General features: G+C 48.1%; 1 protein-coding gene across 3 annotated transcripts in view; it reads left to right on the forward strand.

The window, feature by feature from the left end:
* The window catches only part of SMC1B (structural maintenance of chromosomes 1B), a 2760606-nt gene that overhangs the window by 50858 nt on the left and 2695178 nt on the right, over window positions 1-14570 (forward strand). The gene's annotated exons all lie outside the window — the stretch shown is intronic.

Consider the following 14570-nt stretch of genomic DNA (forward strand, 5'->3'; position numbering starts at 1 on the left):
TTTGGTTTGTTTTCCTTCTGCCAACTAATATCCAACTTCAGGAAATTCTGCTTAAGTTTGTGAAGGAACATTACCCTGTCGTTTTTTTAGGTCGAGGACTCCGTCGCACTGCTGTAAGCAGTGTGGGCGGAGCCCGAAGATTTAATGTTTCTTAGAGGGGGCTTGGAACCCGCCCCTCTTCTCCATTGGCTGGCCTAGTAAATGCTGGCCAGACATTGGAGGAGAGGGGCGTCACTCGGTCCAAGCCCTGTCTTTTTCGGATTCAGAGTGTTTTTTAAGGTTCTTTCTTGTTTTCTCTCTCTCCTCTTCCCATTGGCTGGAATTTTACCTTCCAGCCAATGGGAAGAGGAGAGAACGAAAACACGCCCCCCATCACGAAAATGGCAGTGGTTTCTCCGAGGCATTTCTGCCTCGCCTCGGAGAAACGTGGTGGTGTGGAGCGCTCCTCGGGTAGACCGGCGTGCTGGAATGCAGGTGAGAGGCCCTTTTCTGCCCCCCCTTCCCTTGTTGTGGTTGCTTTCCTGCCCCCTCGTTGTTTGCCCCCTTGTTGTGCTTCGCTTTGCTTCTCATCCTCAGTAATCCGGACTTTATCCGCATATTGAAAGAGCCCGGTGACTGTGCCCGCTACCCTTGAGCACCCCGATGCAGGATGGACTTGAGTGAGGCAATCTCCAGCTGCTGCTGTGATGACGATCTCCCTGCAGATGGCAGGGAGCATTGAAGTGGGCTTGCGGCCGAGCAGCGAGTGGCGCACGGATGTGCTGGTGCCAGTGGAGCTTGGAGGGAAGGCGAGGCCATCCTGGTGTTGGGATCCCGGCCCCCGGAGTCAGGACCCAGAGGAGTTGTTCCGCTGCGGTCAGGGTGCGGATGCGCGGCGGGGAGGCCTGTACCTATGCAGCTTGCGCCACTTGCCTGACCACAAGTGTAGGAGCTGGCGCGCTGCTGACTGGGCATCGGGACACAGGACAAGGCCGGAGTCTCGCCTTCCTGCGCTGTGGTGCTGCGGGGGCTCCACGCCGGACCTGGGTCCCCCCCTGGACTAATGGCGGGCTCCCTTAGGCCCAACTGAAGGTGGCTGGTGGTCAGAGCGGCTGAAGGTCGCAGGCGGCTGCGGCGAGTGGATTGCGATGCTGCTGTGGTTCAATGACCAGCGCCCTGCATGTCCCCGGGGACACACAACCTCAGTCCTGAAGGCGGCCCAGATTGATAGCGGAATACACAGGAGCTGTGAACATTGCTGCGGGGGTGGAGTCGGAGGGCCCCCACCGGATGTGGCGGAACGGCAACCTGACCTGCGGCAACACGCCACGAGGGCACCCTGTGGTCGCCCTGCTGAGAGGACAAGTGGGGGACTGCTTTTGATGTGCCCCCTCTGTGCTTGGGGACCTGCTTGCCTGCTGATTTCGTGCAGGGGCCGTCGGCTTCAGGTACCGCTCTGTGGGGTGCCCTGTCTCACCCACGCTGCACCTGGATTGGACTACAATACTCCCCTGGTTCGCTCTCTGGAGACTTCAAGTGATTGGACTGTGGCTTTCCCGCTGGCTCCTCGCTGCGGCAGGCCTGCATGCTTATGGTATGTGTGTATGTAGAAACGGATAAATGTGTGTGTGTAAGTGCGTGCGTGCCGCTGTATGTGTGTGTGCATGGGTGCATGTGTGAATGCATGCTCTCTTACCATGGTGTGTGTGTATGCAGAAACAGATGGATGTGTGTGTGTGTGTGTGTGTGTGTGTGTAAGTGCGTGCCTGCGTGCCGCTGTATGTGTGTGCGCATGGGTGCATGTGTGAATGCATGCTTTCTTACCATGATGTGAGTCTGCATAAACGCATGGACGGCTCTGTGTGTGTGTCCATGGGTGTCTGTGTGAATGCGTGTTTTCTAACCATGGTGTGTGTGTGTGTGTGTGTGTGTGTCTGCATAACTGCATGGACGGCTGTGTGTATGTGCATGGATGTATGTGTGAATGCATGCTTTCTTATCATGGTGTGAGTCTGCATAAACGTATGGACGGCTGTGTGTGTGCATGAGTGTATGTGTGAATGCATGCTTTCTTACCATGGTGTGAAGTATGCATAAATGCTTGTTTACTGTCACGCTATGTTTTTCTGTGGTTTTGCAGTACAAGGTACTGGTAGATGCAGTGACTGTCCTTACTGATACATTGATTTTCAATACTGTAAACCAGTGGCTTGTAGGACCCCGTTTTATGTATTACAGCATACTCTGCTTCCTGTCTCTTTGTAGAATCTCGGTACATTAATAAACGTGATTGAGGGTTTGCAGGACTGATAATTTTGGGTGGATGTGGTGTGGGTCAGCAACCTTTCCCGGGCCTGAAGAAGGAAAGAATGTGGTAGTCATGTTCTGTTGTGCTGCTAGGAGTGGTGCATTGTGGATTGAGTGGGATAAATGGTCAGATGTTGCAAATTTACTGGTCATCTCAACTGAGTGTGAGCTGCATTATCTGTTACCAATTCTGGTTGCTACACTGGGGGAGATATAGGGCCTTTTTGTTTTCATCCAAAACGTTTGAGTGAGTTGTACCTGCTTTTTTTGTCGTTTTGGAATTCTGATGGATCGCTTAATAGGTGACTGGTCTTGAGTTTTTGCGCATGGCATATGTCAAATTCAATCTAATCTGTGTTAGAGGCTTGTCTGTTTTTTATTTTGAGTTTTTTGGTTCCTGAGCCAAATTGTGATCCGGTGATTGTGCCCGCAGTTTTCGTGCCTCTGTTTCCCTGCTTGTGATCCGGTGATTGTGCCCGCAGTTTTCGTGCCTCTGTTTCCCTGCTTGTGATCCGGTGATTGTGCCCGCCGTTTTCGTGCCTCTGTTTCCCTGCTCGTGATCCGGTGATTGTGCCCGCCGTTTTCGTGCCTCTGTTTCCCTGCTTGTTGTATGTTGAGCTCTTCCACTAAATAGCTGCGGATTCAGCATCTGTTATGTGCTTGCTCCCCTGGCCCCTCACTGTGCTTGCTTCCCTGCCCACTCTCTTTGCTTGCTCCCCTGCCCCCTGGCTGTGCTTGCTCCCCTGCCCCCTGGCTGTGCTTGCTCCCCTGCCCCCTGGCTGTGCTTGCTCCCCTGCCCCCTGGCTGTGCTTGCTCCCCTGCCCCCTGGTTCTCCTGCCCCCTGGCTGTGCTTGTTCTCCTGCCCCCTGGCTGTGCTTGCTCTCCTGCCCCCTCGCTGTGCTTGCTCTCCTGTGTGTGTGTGTGTGTGTGTGTGTGGCTCTATGTGTATGTGGCTCTGGATGTGTATGTGCCTCTGGGTGTGTGTCTCTGGGTGTGTGTGTGTGTCTCTGGGTGTGTGTGTGTGTGTCTCTGGGTGTGTGTGTGTGTGTCTCTGGGTGTGTGTGTGTGTGTCTCTGGGTGTGTGTGTGTGGCTCTGGGTGTGTGTGTGTGGCTCTGGGTGTGTGTGTGTGGCTCTGGGTGTGTGTGTGTGGCTCTGGGTGTGTGTGTGTGGCTCTGGGTGTGTGTGTGTGGCTCTGGGTGTGTGTGTGTGGCTCTGGGTGTGTGTGTGTGGCTCTGGGTGTGTGTGTGGCTCTGGGTGTGTGTGGCTCTGTGCATGTGTATAACTCTGTGCATGTGTGTGGGGGCGGCTCTGTGTGTGGGGGCGGCTCTGTGTGTGGGGGGCATTGTGTGTGTGTGGGGGCTGTGTGTGTGGGGGCTCTGTGTGTGGGGGCTCTGTGTGTTGGAGGCTCTGTGTGTGGGAGGCTCTGTGTGTGGGGGGCTCTGTGTGTGTGGGGGGCTCTGTGTGTGTGGGGGGGCTCTGTGTGTGTGGGGGGGCTCTGTGTGTGTCGGGGGCTCTGTGTGTGTGGGGCTCTGTGTGTGGGGGGCCTCTGTGTGTGTGTGGGGCCTCTGTGTGTGTGTGGGGGGGGCTCGGTGTGTGTGGGGCTCTGTGTGGTGTGTGTGGGGGGTGTGTGTGTCTCTGTGGCTCTGTGTGTGTGTGTGTGGCTCTGTGTGGATAGCTTTTTTTGTAGGTGGCTCTGTCTGTGTGGGTGGCTCTGTCTGTGTGGGGGTAGCTCTGTGTAGGGGGCTCTATGTGAATGACTCTGTGTGGGTGGCTCTGTGTGGGTGGCTCTGTATGTGTGTGTGGGTGGCTCTGTGTGGGTGGCTGTGTGGGTGTAAATGCAATAGGCCATGCATTTGTGAGCGATTAAGCTATTGGCATTGTAAATGACTGTAGGAAGGGGGAGTCTCTAGTTGGCGCAGTGCAGCACTGGCGACAAGCAGGGACTCTCTCTTCCCCGTCAGGGCTGAGGGTTACCTCGAAGAACAACCTCTGCTTACCCTCTAGGTAGTGTGGCGCAAGCAGTCTAGGCTAATCTCTGGGGCACATAGGGTTAAACATTTGCAATACTATACCATCAACACCAACCCACCACACAATGACACCAAACTGTATTTGTAAAAATATATTCTCTTTATATAAGTTTCAAAAGCAGGCTTGTAAATACAGTCTTGGATTACTTTGAAAAGGCAGGTTCCAGTTACTCTTAAAAATATCGGCCACAGTTCTTGTTAAGTTCTCTTTACTTGTCTTTCCAAAGAAAGGGGGTTTCAGGCTCTTCACTGTACTTTTCCTTGTCCTGCCAACCAGCCAGGGTTACCCCGGGCTGTCCGCGGGCCTCTCTGCGCCCCTGGGCTCCTCCCCGTGGAAAAAGCGGGCCCGGTCTGCCCGATCTCACGCTTTAGGCGGGAGCGCGGCGGCTGGGGAGTGAGCGTCTGCCTCTCCGTGCGAGCTGCACGGCTGTGCGCGGCTGACGGGGGGAGAGAGCGGGGGCCCTGGGAGCGCTCCACACGCGGCTCCGAGGGCTGGGCGCTGCAGAGGGCGGGAAACAGTACCTTTCTGGTGAAGTAGCTGGGCGCAGGTCAGCGCGGTAGTCCGCGTCGCGTTGTCTTCCTTCCGATGTTAGGGCGAGCGGCGGCTCGGCTCTGGCTCGGGGGTTGGCGTTGCGGCGCGGGCCGGGTTGCGCTGGAGAAGCGCTTCGGGGCTTTCTCACAAAGGGGGGGCACACGCAGAGGGCAGGGATCCTCAGCGCAGGCCTCTGTCAATCCAGGCGACGGTCAGGCACCCCACGCAGTAGCTGTATCTCGGACAGCAACGGCGCGTTCAGGGGCACCAGACACGAGGGGTGCAAGCAGGCACCGGGCACGGCCTTTCTTCACGTTGCGAGCTGCGGCTCGGGGCCAGTCACGGTGCTCAGATCAGCTGGGCTAATCTTCACGATGTTTCTGGACCTGGCAGGCGGCAGTCACGGGGCTCAGAGCGATGGCAGCACCCGGAGCGTTGCTGAAGAGCGCGATGATCACAGCGCGCTCCGCTTTTCCTGGAGAGGCTTGCAAAAGGAAAACAGCGTCTCACAGTGGTTTCCTCTGTTAGGGGGTAGCGCCCACTGTTCCTGGGGCGCTGGTCAGGGGGCAAGTTCAACAGCAAGCCCTTGGAGATCTTTCAGCAGAGTTTGGCACAAAGTTCAAAGCAAAAGTCTCTTGTAGTCTCTTCTTTTTCCTCTCCTTTGGCAGCAAGGCACCAGACACAGGCCAGAGACAGCACTCCTCCTTGTAGTCCTTCCAGGTCCTTCTCTTCGGGCAGAGTTTCTTCTGTAGCGCAAACAGGATCTAATTTACAAGGAGCAGGGCTCCTACTTTTATACCCAGTTTCTTTTGTTCTAGCAGGCCAGGGGGGCCTTTGCATAACTGCTCCAGTCTCTGAGCACTTGTTGTGGGTACTTCTGGCTTCTGCATGCAGTGTGAGGGCAGGCACATCAGCCGCTCCCCAGGGGGGCGGAGCCGGCATTGTGAAGACAGGGGCAGCTTGAGCACTTAGTTGACAAGCTTCGGTCCTTCCTGGGCCAGGTGCAGGCTGAGTCATCAGTCGCTCCCCAGGAGGGTGGAGCCAGCATTGTGGGGGCAGAGCACAGCCTGATGCATCATTCAGGGGAAACTCCCACCACCCACTAAGGTGTCATCCTGCTATTCACTACCTGTCAACTCCCAGCCCTGTCACTCACACACACCAGACAGTCAGATCCACATCCAAGCAGAGGCGGGCTGAAATGGTTAGGCCAGCAAATGCTAACTTTCTAAAAGTAGCATTTGCAAACACAGGATATTAAAATAACCTTTACTAAAAGAAGTATTTTATTATTCTGAGTTCAGGCATACTAAACATTAATTTCTACCAGGTTCCCTGAGCCTGCTGGGATTATAGAGTGTAATAATTCCAGCAGCCCATCTGGCCTAAAGGGAACTGGTAGCCTTACAATAGTGAAAAACGAATTTGGCAGTAATTCACTATTAGGACATGCCACACACATCAGGGCATGTCCTACCTTACACTTACAATGCACCCTGCCCTCAGGCCTACCATAGGGGTGACTAATATGAAGTTAAGGGAAGGTTTTAGGGGCTGGCAAGTGTGTGCACTTGCCCAGCCAGTGTGACAGTACCAGACTGCACGTAGGTTCTGCAATGGCAGACCCTAGACACATTTTTAAGGCTGCTTCTGTGGGTGGCGCAACCAGCGCTGCAGGCCCACTAGCAGTATTGGCATTCACAAGCCCTGGCACTCCTGGTGCACTTTACTAGGGACTAACAGTAAATCCAATGAACCAATCATGGACATCAATCACATGTACACTTTACAGTAGGGAGCACTTGCACTGCGGCACGGGTTGGCCGTGGCGCTGTGCCCTGAGTAGCGGACACCAGCAAAACATTTGAGGCACAACAGCAAAAAAAGAGGAAGGGAAACTCACGCCAAGGTGCCAGGTCTAACAATGACAATGCCATTTATTTAACGATTAAGCTATTGGCAATGTAAATGACAATGCCATTTATTTATGATTTAAAAAAAAAATGTCATGAGCAATGCCAATAGCTCTACCTTTAATAATGCCGAGACCATTGCATTGTAAATGCTTGTTTATTTATCCTGAACTGACATTGTTTTTTCCCAACGGGCTGTCCAATCTCGGAGACCTAAGGAGGTGCTTTGAATTTAATTGTTGTCATTCTTCAACCGAGGATAGTACTGTTGAAAGAAGGTACACTCAAAGTGTACCCCAACCTGAATGACAGTGGCCTATTCTCACTCAATCTAGACTATCAGGTACCTGACGTAGATGGCAGGGAATTTGTAACGAAGGATTAACAACATTTTCAAGTGCACCCATGTGAAGAGACTGGCAGTGGCTACCCTTTTTCGGGTCCATGCACTTACTCATAATAAGTCTCCATCTTCTTACAAGATGATGTTTTGCCTTTTCTCATTGGGCATAATCCTTTGAGGTCTGGGCACGAGCAGGGGGTACCACCCTACACAGAGAAGAAACGGCAGGGTTGCGAAAGTATCCCATTGCACAGACCTGGGACGGAATGCTAAGACATTTCATACGCTCTAATGCCACACTTCAGACACCCCAGGTACAACAAGCAGGATCTGACACCTGAAGAGCCACCTAGTCGCCGACACCGCGCTATTTTTACATGCCACATTCACTGCCATCATTGGGTCAGGAAGAAACCTCACATTCCCCCAAACACACCATTCTAAAGCAGCTCCTGTAACGCATCATCTTCACAACCATGCTATCATACGGGCAATTACAGTAGTGGCCCACACATCATACTTGCACGCCAGTCTGGTCGCGGCTCAACTCGGAAGACACTCGGAACATTTAAAATGTACACCCCAGGTTAACTGATGTCTCCCTTTTTGTTTTGAATTATTATTTACTGTAGTTGAATGAGGTTGAACTGTTATATAAAATAATATCTAATGCACAGGCCTGATATTGAAATGTACATTTATTTACTTACCACGTACTATGATGCAAATCTAGAGTTGGATCTCATTGTGAAATACATTTATCTGTATGCATTGATGTTCTTACAAATAACTCTCACTGCCAAGGAGAGACGTACTTAGCACCTTTGTCACGGCCCTTCACTGGAGATGACAGGATGTGCGGGCCGTAGGAGCCCAGAGGGATTTAATACGTATACACAACCCCTACACCCCACACATGGCTGACACTGAAGTAAAATGAAGGAAATGTTTTGGTCTTTATACATAGTGTTAGGGGACAAATGATATCGTTGATATATTGATACGTACAGATGATAGAGGGCGCAGGTCACCAGGCCAATAATTTCACCATACACGTACCGGGCCCATAACACTTCTCAATTTATCTTATACATTAATCAGGTGCCCTTACACTCTACTACCAGTAACCCTGGTTCCTTCCTATTTATTTCTACCTGTACCCGACTTACCAATCCACCGTTACGGGTACCTATGACCACAATGGATCAGGGAGCTAGCTGTGAAAGAAAGGCAGACAACCAAAAACCCAACATTTATCTTTCTTTGTATTTGTAAATGACCACAAACTCAGGAAGTTTTAAAGGTTTTATCTAGAATTCAGATTCAGAAAGCATACAGTTTATAACTAATAAGCAATCAATAATCAAGATAACAAAGAGCACATATCCATATAGAAAATATATCAGGGCAACCATTTATGAGTCTAATGAAAGATAAGAACAAGGAACACGCTAATCAAACTTGCAGAGATGAAATGTAAGATTAAATAACTCTAGATGGGGCAATCTTAGACACAAACTAGAATTTCACTACTGGGAAATACTTCAAGGTTGAATACGAATTTGGGAAAAATCCTATACATCTATAGGAAGGGTAGAGAAATGGAACACGCTATAGTTCTAGGAACCTTACTTCAATCCACTTGAAAAGGGAAGATTATAAACCACATCTATATTTCATAAACGGTATGAAGTGTTGTACTTAAAGAAAGGGTAACATAGGAACATGCTAGAAAACAGCAATAACGTATGAGCTTTCATTCAGTAGTTTTGCGAAAGCATGGAAAATCAAATATGCGCAAGGTGTGTCTTTATTAAAGCAAAAGACAGAAAATAGAAGGTGCAGTATAGAGTTTCAGCACTATATATTTACCTAGAATGGTGTGAAAACCAACCCTGGCCACGGATCAGATCAGGACGGGACCATCAAGGCACGACCAGCACCCGCAGTTTGGAAGCAGCGCCTGCGCTCCACCCTCTCTGCAGCTATCGGCCAGAACCCTGATTGGGTTATCGAACTCCCCAGCAAAGTGCTCCGCCAGCACTTAAGGTTTAGTAAAACCTCTTGAGTCTATGGACATTTCGGACAGAGTGCTCCGCAGCCCTCTGTATCAGTCACCTATTGAGTGCGTTGGGTCAGTGACAGGTCAGCTATTCGGACAAGTCGGACAATTTTTCTAGCTAAACCTAGGCTAGTTATACTGTTTTCGGGTCAGTGTACCACCCCCCAAATGTTGCAAGTGTCAGAATCCCCAATTTCGATTGGTCCCCAAGTAGGATAGGTCAACACACCAATCACAATTTACTTCTACAAGCTCACATTTACATATTCTGGGACCGCCTAGTGAATTTGGAGTTCCCATGACAGGCTCCACAGAATACAATGGAAATATTACAAATGTATCGTTTGCAGTACAGTTCGGCTCCATCCTGCTGGGTCGCAGGTCACTTTCTCAGGAGCATCTTTACTGTGGCTGCCAGCTGGCTGAGTTCCACTGTTCAAGGTTGTCTTCCCTCTGCCAGGGTGACATGCGCAGTAGAGCTTTTCAAGATGGATTCATGTGCGTCTCGCAAACCCTCAAGAACGTGGTACATGAAAAGTAAGCGAAAACAAATTAAAACGCAGAAATAAATGAATACACTGTATACCATGAATAGCTACTCTATACCCCTTTATTTAAAAATATACTATGGCGTTAGGATTTTAGTGCAACAGACAACAACATAAAACATTAGCGCAAGCTTCACCATGTGAGAACACAGACAGCCATCTTAAAAGCAAGTGCGCTAGCGCAAAGTTTCCCACCAGAACTGCAAGTACGTCACGTCACGAGAGTGTGACTAACGCATGCGGAGAAAGAAAACCCGCCAAGCAGCGGCCATTTTAGGAACAAGAGTTATTGAATTAGTAAACACATATGCAAGCATCTCTAGGACACCCCAATGTCAGGATAAAGGGAAATTAGTATGACAAACAGATTGAATTATATTGTTATAAGTTATTCGAGGTTCATGAATCCAAGCAAGTTGCGTAATATGCGAATCCTTGCTCCATCAATCCCCTCTTTGATGATATTTACTATCATCACAAAAAAACTAATGGAATCAGATGCCAACTTTTTTTCACACTCTATTCATTTCAATCTCTTCCAACATTTTATTCAGTTTTTCTTTAACTTCTTTGTTAGGGTGAGAATTTTTCACCCTTTTGTAAATCTGATTATTTAGTTCCTCTAATTCAAGTTCATCCACACTCCTTTTCACACCTCTTTTATTCACAGTGTACTTCTTTTGGTGTTTGCGACATTTGCAACAGACAAATATGAGGAATATGAAGAAACCTATTACTGCAATTGGCATCAGTACCTTGTACAACAACCCTTTACCTAAACTAGAAAACCAATGACCTACAGAGGAGAGACCATCAGTGAGTCTCTTCCAGGCACTATCAACCTCCAGTGGTTTGAGTTCCTTTTCCAAATTTGTGATGTTCCTCACATACTTTTTTATTTGTACACTTTTATCCGGTATTATTATTTATTATTATTATTATTATGCGTTCTTATATAGCGCTCGATTACCCGTAGGCATCTCGGCGCTTGCCTTGGGAACCCCTCCTGGCTTCCCCAAGGTGAAAGCCAGGCATCCCGCCGCGGGGGGGGCCGTAGTGGAGATTAAGCAGGCTAATGCCCAGAGCTGCAGAGTGTGAACCCGTGATTCGAGTAGGCACCGAAACGAGAATTATCGAGTCCGTGGATATTTGGGCTCAAGACCCTGCCGCGTCGGGAATTGAACCCTGGTCCCGGGTCTGACCTCTGCTTCAGGGTCTGCCTCCTCTAACCGGTAAGCCACACTTCTCCACCATATGTATTCGCTAACCTTTTAGTACATTACGTAGAAACTATGGAGATAGAAGACTGTTATGTCTGCATGAAGCTACCTACGGTATGTAAGTGCAACAATGTTGCGCTTTCAACATCCGGCAGACTCCGCCCTCCTTTGCTAATAAGGTATCAAGAGCAAGTCTGTTCTGTAAAACCATAGATCTGATCGCAACCATTTCGGTATTGACCATCAGAAATCCACTAGCAGTGTCAGTAGCTAACCGATCCACTACTGTAGACAATTTGCAAATTCTGTGTGTGTTCAGAACCACTCCCACTCCAGGTATCAGTGCACTAAAAATACTAACCATTATTTCCCCTACGCTTTCTCTTTTACTACGCACTAAGCCATTAGTGTTTTCACTGCTTCCAGCAATTTCATTCACATGGTAGATTTTCGGGAAGACAATGCCAAAGTAGCAGCTTCCATACCAGTGATCCGTCAATTTGAAATAAGCCTTGTTTCCACATATATAATAAATTCCAGGAAACACAGGTTCTGACCCATTTTTGAAACCCCAACCTCCAATTACCTTGTAATTGTGCTCACATTGACTGGAACCAATGAAAATGTTATTATAATAACTAGTCTTTTCACAATGAAGACAGAGTTTCCATTTTCTCTCGAAATCCAGCAACAAAGCAGGACCACTCCCACCATTTGAGGTGCTTTCCATGTTTTCAGCCCATTTAGGAGTTTTCTGCCTTTCTTTGGAAACTTTCCCTTCTTTTCTCTGCCATGTTTAAAAACATTTTCTCTTGTTCATGTAATGAACAGGTCAAGTTATCTCTGTGTGCTTCACCTAAATCTATGGTACCTATAGTCAGGAAGTATTCTCCCATATAACGTGTAACGTCACTTTTAGTATGTACAGGATTCAGATTTCCACATATAGGAAGTTCAGAAAATATTACGTCAGAGTTTGAGTAGTAGTACTGTAACGGTCCTCTTTTGTAATATAAACTAGCTAAAATACTACAGGAAATTCCATAAGTCAAGGGCAGGTGATAAGTCACGCCTTCAGCTACAGAAGTAGGTAGCTTCATGCAGACATAACAGTCTTCTATCTCCATAGTTTCTACGTAATGTACTAAAAGGTTAGCAAATACATTTAGATGAGTCTGGTTCTTGATTCCGTGATAATGTAGTCCTTCCTCATCTGGTGCTTCTAAGTCTGGTCTTGTTTGTCTGAGGCTAAGTGTTTTCTCACGTCTTTCTACACTTCGTGTTGTCAGTTCTTCAGTGTCTTTTGTCACAGTCTGTGTAGGGTCAATATTAGTGTTTTTGCTCATTATATAAGGAATAAAAACTGTTAGTCCTATCCATAATATTAACACTATAGCTACACTACATATGCATACTTTGCAGCATGTTTTACAACAATTACGTCTAGGCCTTCCATTCACATTTGAATCAGACATTTTTGCTCAGAAGAAGTTCTCAACCCCTCTTTGTAACTTTGCACAGGTAGCTTTCACTGAGCAACTTCAGGTTGGTTCGTCTTCTTCGGCAGACTGATCAGCTGTCTGTTCTTCGTCACTTTCGTCAGTTATATCAAGATCTTCAAATTCCTCCAACACTAAATAAGTCCATTCAGGATCTTGATATTTTTCGTTCAGTCTTTTTATTCGATCACTCCTTCTTTTGGAGCTCTCTCCAGTTTGCTTTGCTATACGGGAACTTTGTCTTCTTTGTTAAAGTTTTTCTTCTACTGTTTTTAGTCTGTCTCAGTCTTTTAATAAACCTTGGTTCAGTATGTTTCATTTTCTTTAGTCTTTTAGCTGGCACTGTAGTTTGGCTTTCTTCTAATGCTCCTTTATTTTCACTTGTTTGTGGCACTTCTGCTTCTTCCCTTCCTGTCTGACTAGTCCCAGGTCTTGTATCTGTTTCTTCTGCCTGGTCGCTAAGCTGGCCTTGTTCAGGTGTAGACTGGGTTTGACTTTTGGGTGTTTCAATTTCTGTGTCCTGAACACGTTCGTCTATTTCTATCTGATCCTGTTCAAGTACTTCGAACCTTTGGTTTTCTTCCGCTTGAACTTTTGCCCTAATTTCTGTCTGTCCCTTTTCAATTTCAGGAGTTCTTGGAGGTGTGTCGATCACCTGTTCTGTCCCTATCTGATCTTCTTCTCCTTCAGATTTGGCATGGATTTCGATAATCTGATTGTCCTTTCCTATTCCTGTCTCGTCCTCACTATTCCACTCTCTGTCTGCGTAAGTTTGACTTCTTGGTCTGATTGGGTCATCGGTCAGGTCGATTATAGGTGTCCACTCATCTTGACTGGTGCTCGGTTGTTCTTCATCAGCTACTTCGGAACCCACGTCTGGAGACTCCTCAGCTGGGCAACCTTCAGCGTCAGTCTTCTTTTCGTCTCTTATTACCTTCTTGGTGTGGCTGGCATGGATCCACTTTGGAACGCCGGCACACTTCACCTCTGTCGTGGTCACCAGTATCACTTGGCGTTGTTTTCCCCACTTCGGTGCAAGGCAATTTGAACGAGTATGCTTCTTGAGTACAACCCAGTCGCCTGGAACCAATTTATGGACTGGAGTTGTTGGACTGGCGACGGCGTCTTCCCCAATCTGGCGAGAGATAGAACACACTTGGTCACCCAGTTGCTTGCAGTACTCAAGTACCAAATCATCAGAAATGCTTATCAGTTTGTATCCTGGTACCCATGTTTGTCTCATCACTCTTCCCATCAGGATTTCATGGGGGCTCAGGCCTGTTTTTCGGTCTGGAATACTTCGGATTCCCATCAGAACAAGAGGTAAAGCCTCTATCCAGTTCATGCCAGTAGATTCACACATTTTCCCTAATCTCGATTTGATAGTGCCATTTACTTGCTCTAGAAGCCTCTGGACGATATGCACAGTGCAGTTTTTGTGTAATCTTGAATGCTTTACAGAGCTGATCGATTACTTCATTCTGGAAATGCCCACCTCTATCTGATTCAATTGTGACTGGAACCCCGTACCTAGGTATTAGTTCTCGTAGTAACAACTTGGCTACAGTAATGGCGTCATTCTTTTTGGCTGGGTAAGCTTCCACCCATTTTGAAAATAGGCAGACAATGACAAGGACATATCTCATTCCTTTACAAAGGGGCAACTGAATGAAGTCAATCTGCAATCGTACAAAGGGACCTCCTGACTTCCCAATTTTTCCCATTTCAACTACTGTCCTTTTCCCAGCATTGAATTGCTGACATGTCAAACACCTCTGGCAGAGTGATTCTGCTACCTTCCTGAACTTCGGGTTGTACCATGTCTGTTGGAAAACACGAATCATGGCGTCCCTACCAACGTGTGTATCTCCATGTATCAGTCTGGCCATAGAAGCAAGCAAGCGTCTAGGCAACACAGGCATACTGTCGGGGCCCACAATGACACCATCCTCACTTCTCTGTCGACAACCAAGCTTTCTCCATTTTTCCTTTTCCTTTGGTGGTGCTGTGAAAAGGTAGGGCCGAATTCGACCAAGAACCCTTCAGTATTTGCCCGGCGTTAACCGCCTCTCATACCATTCGAGATTATCAAACAAAGAGGCAGGCGCTGGAGACGGAAGGCAGGAAACAGGAGTT

This window comes from Lissotriton helveticus, chromosome 1_1 (genome assembly GCF_964261635.1).
Source record: "Lissotriton helveticus chromosome 1_1, aLisHel1.1, whole genome shotgun sequence".
NCBI classification, from domain to species: Eukaryota; Metazoa; Chordata; class Amphibia; order Caudata; family Salamandridae; genus Lissotriton; species Lissotriton helveticus.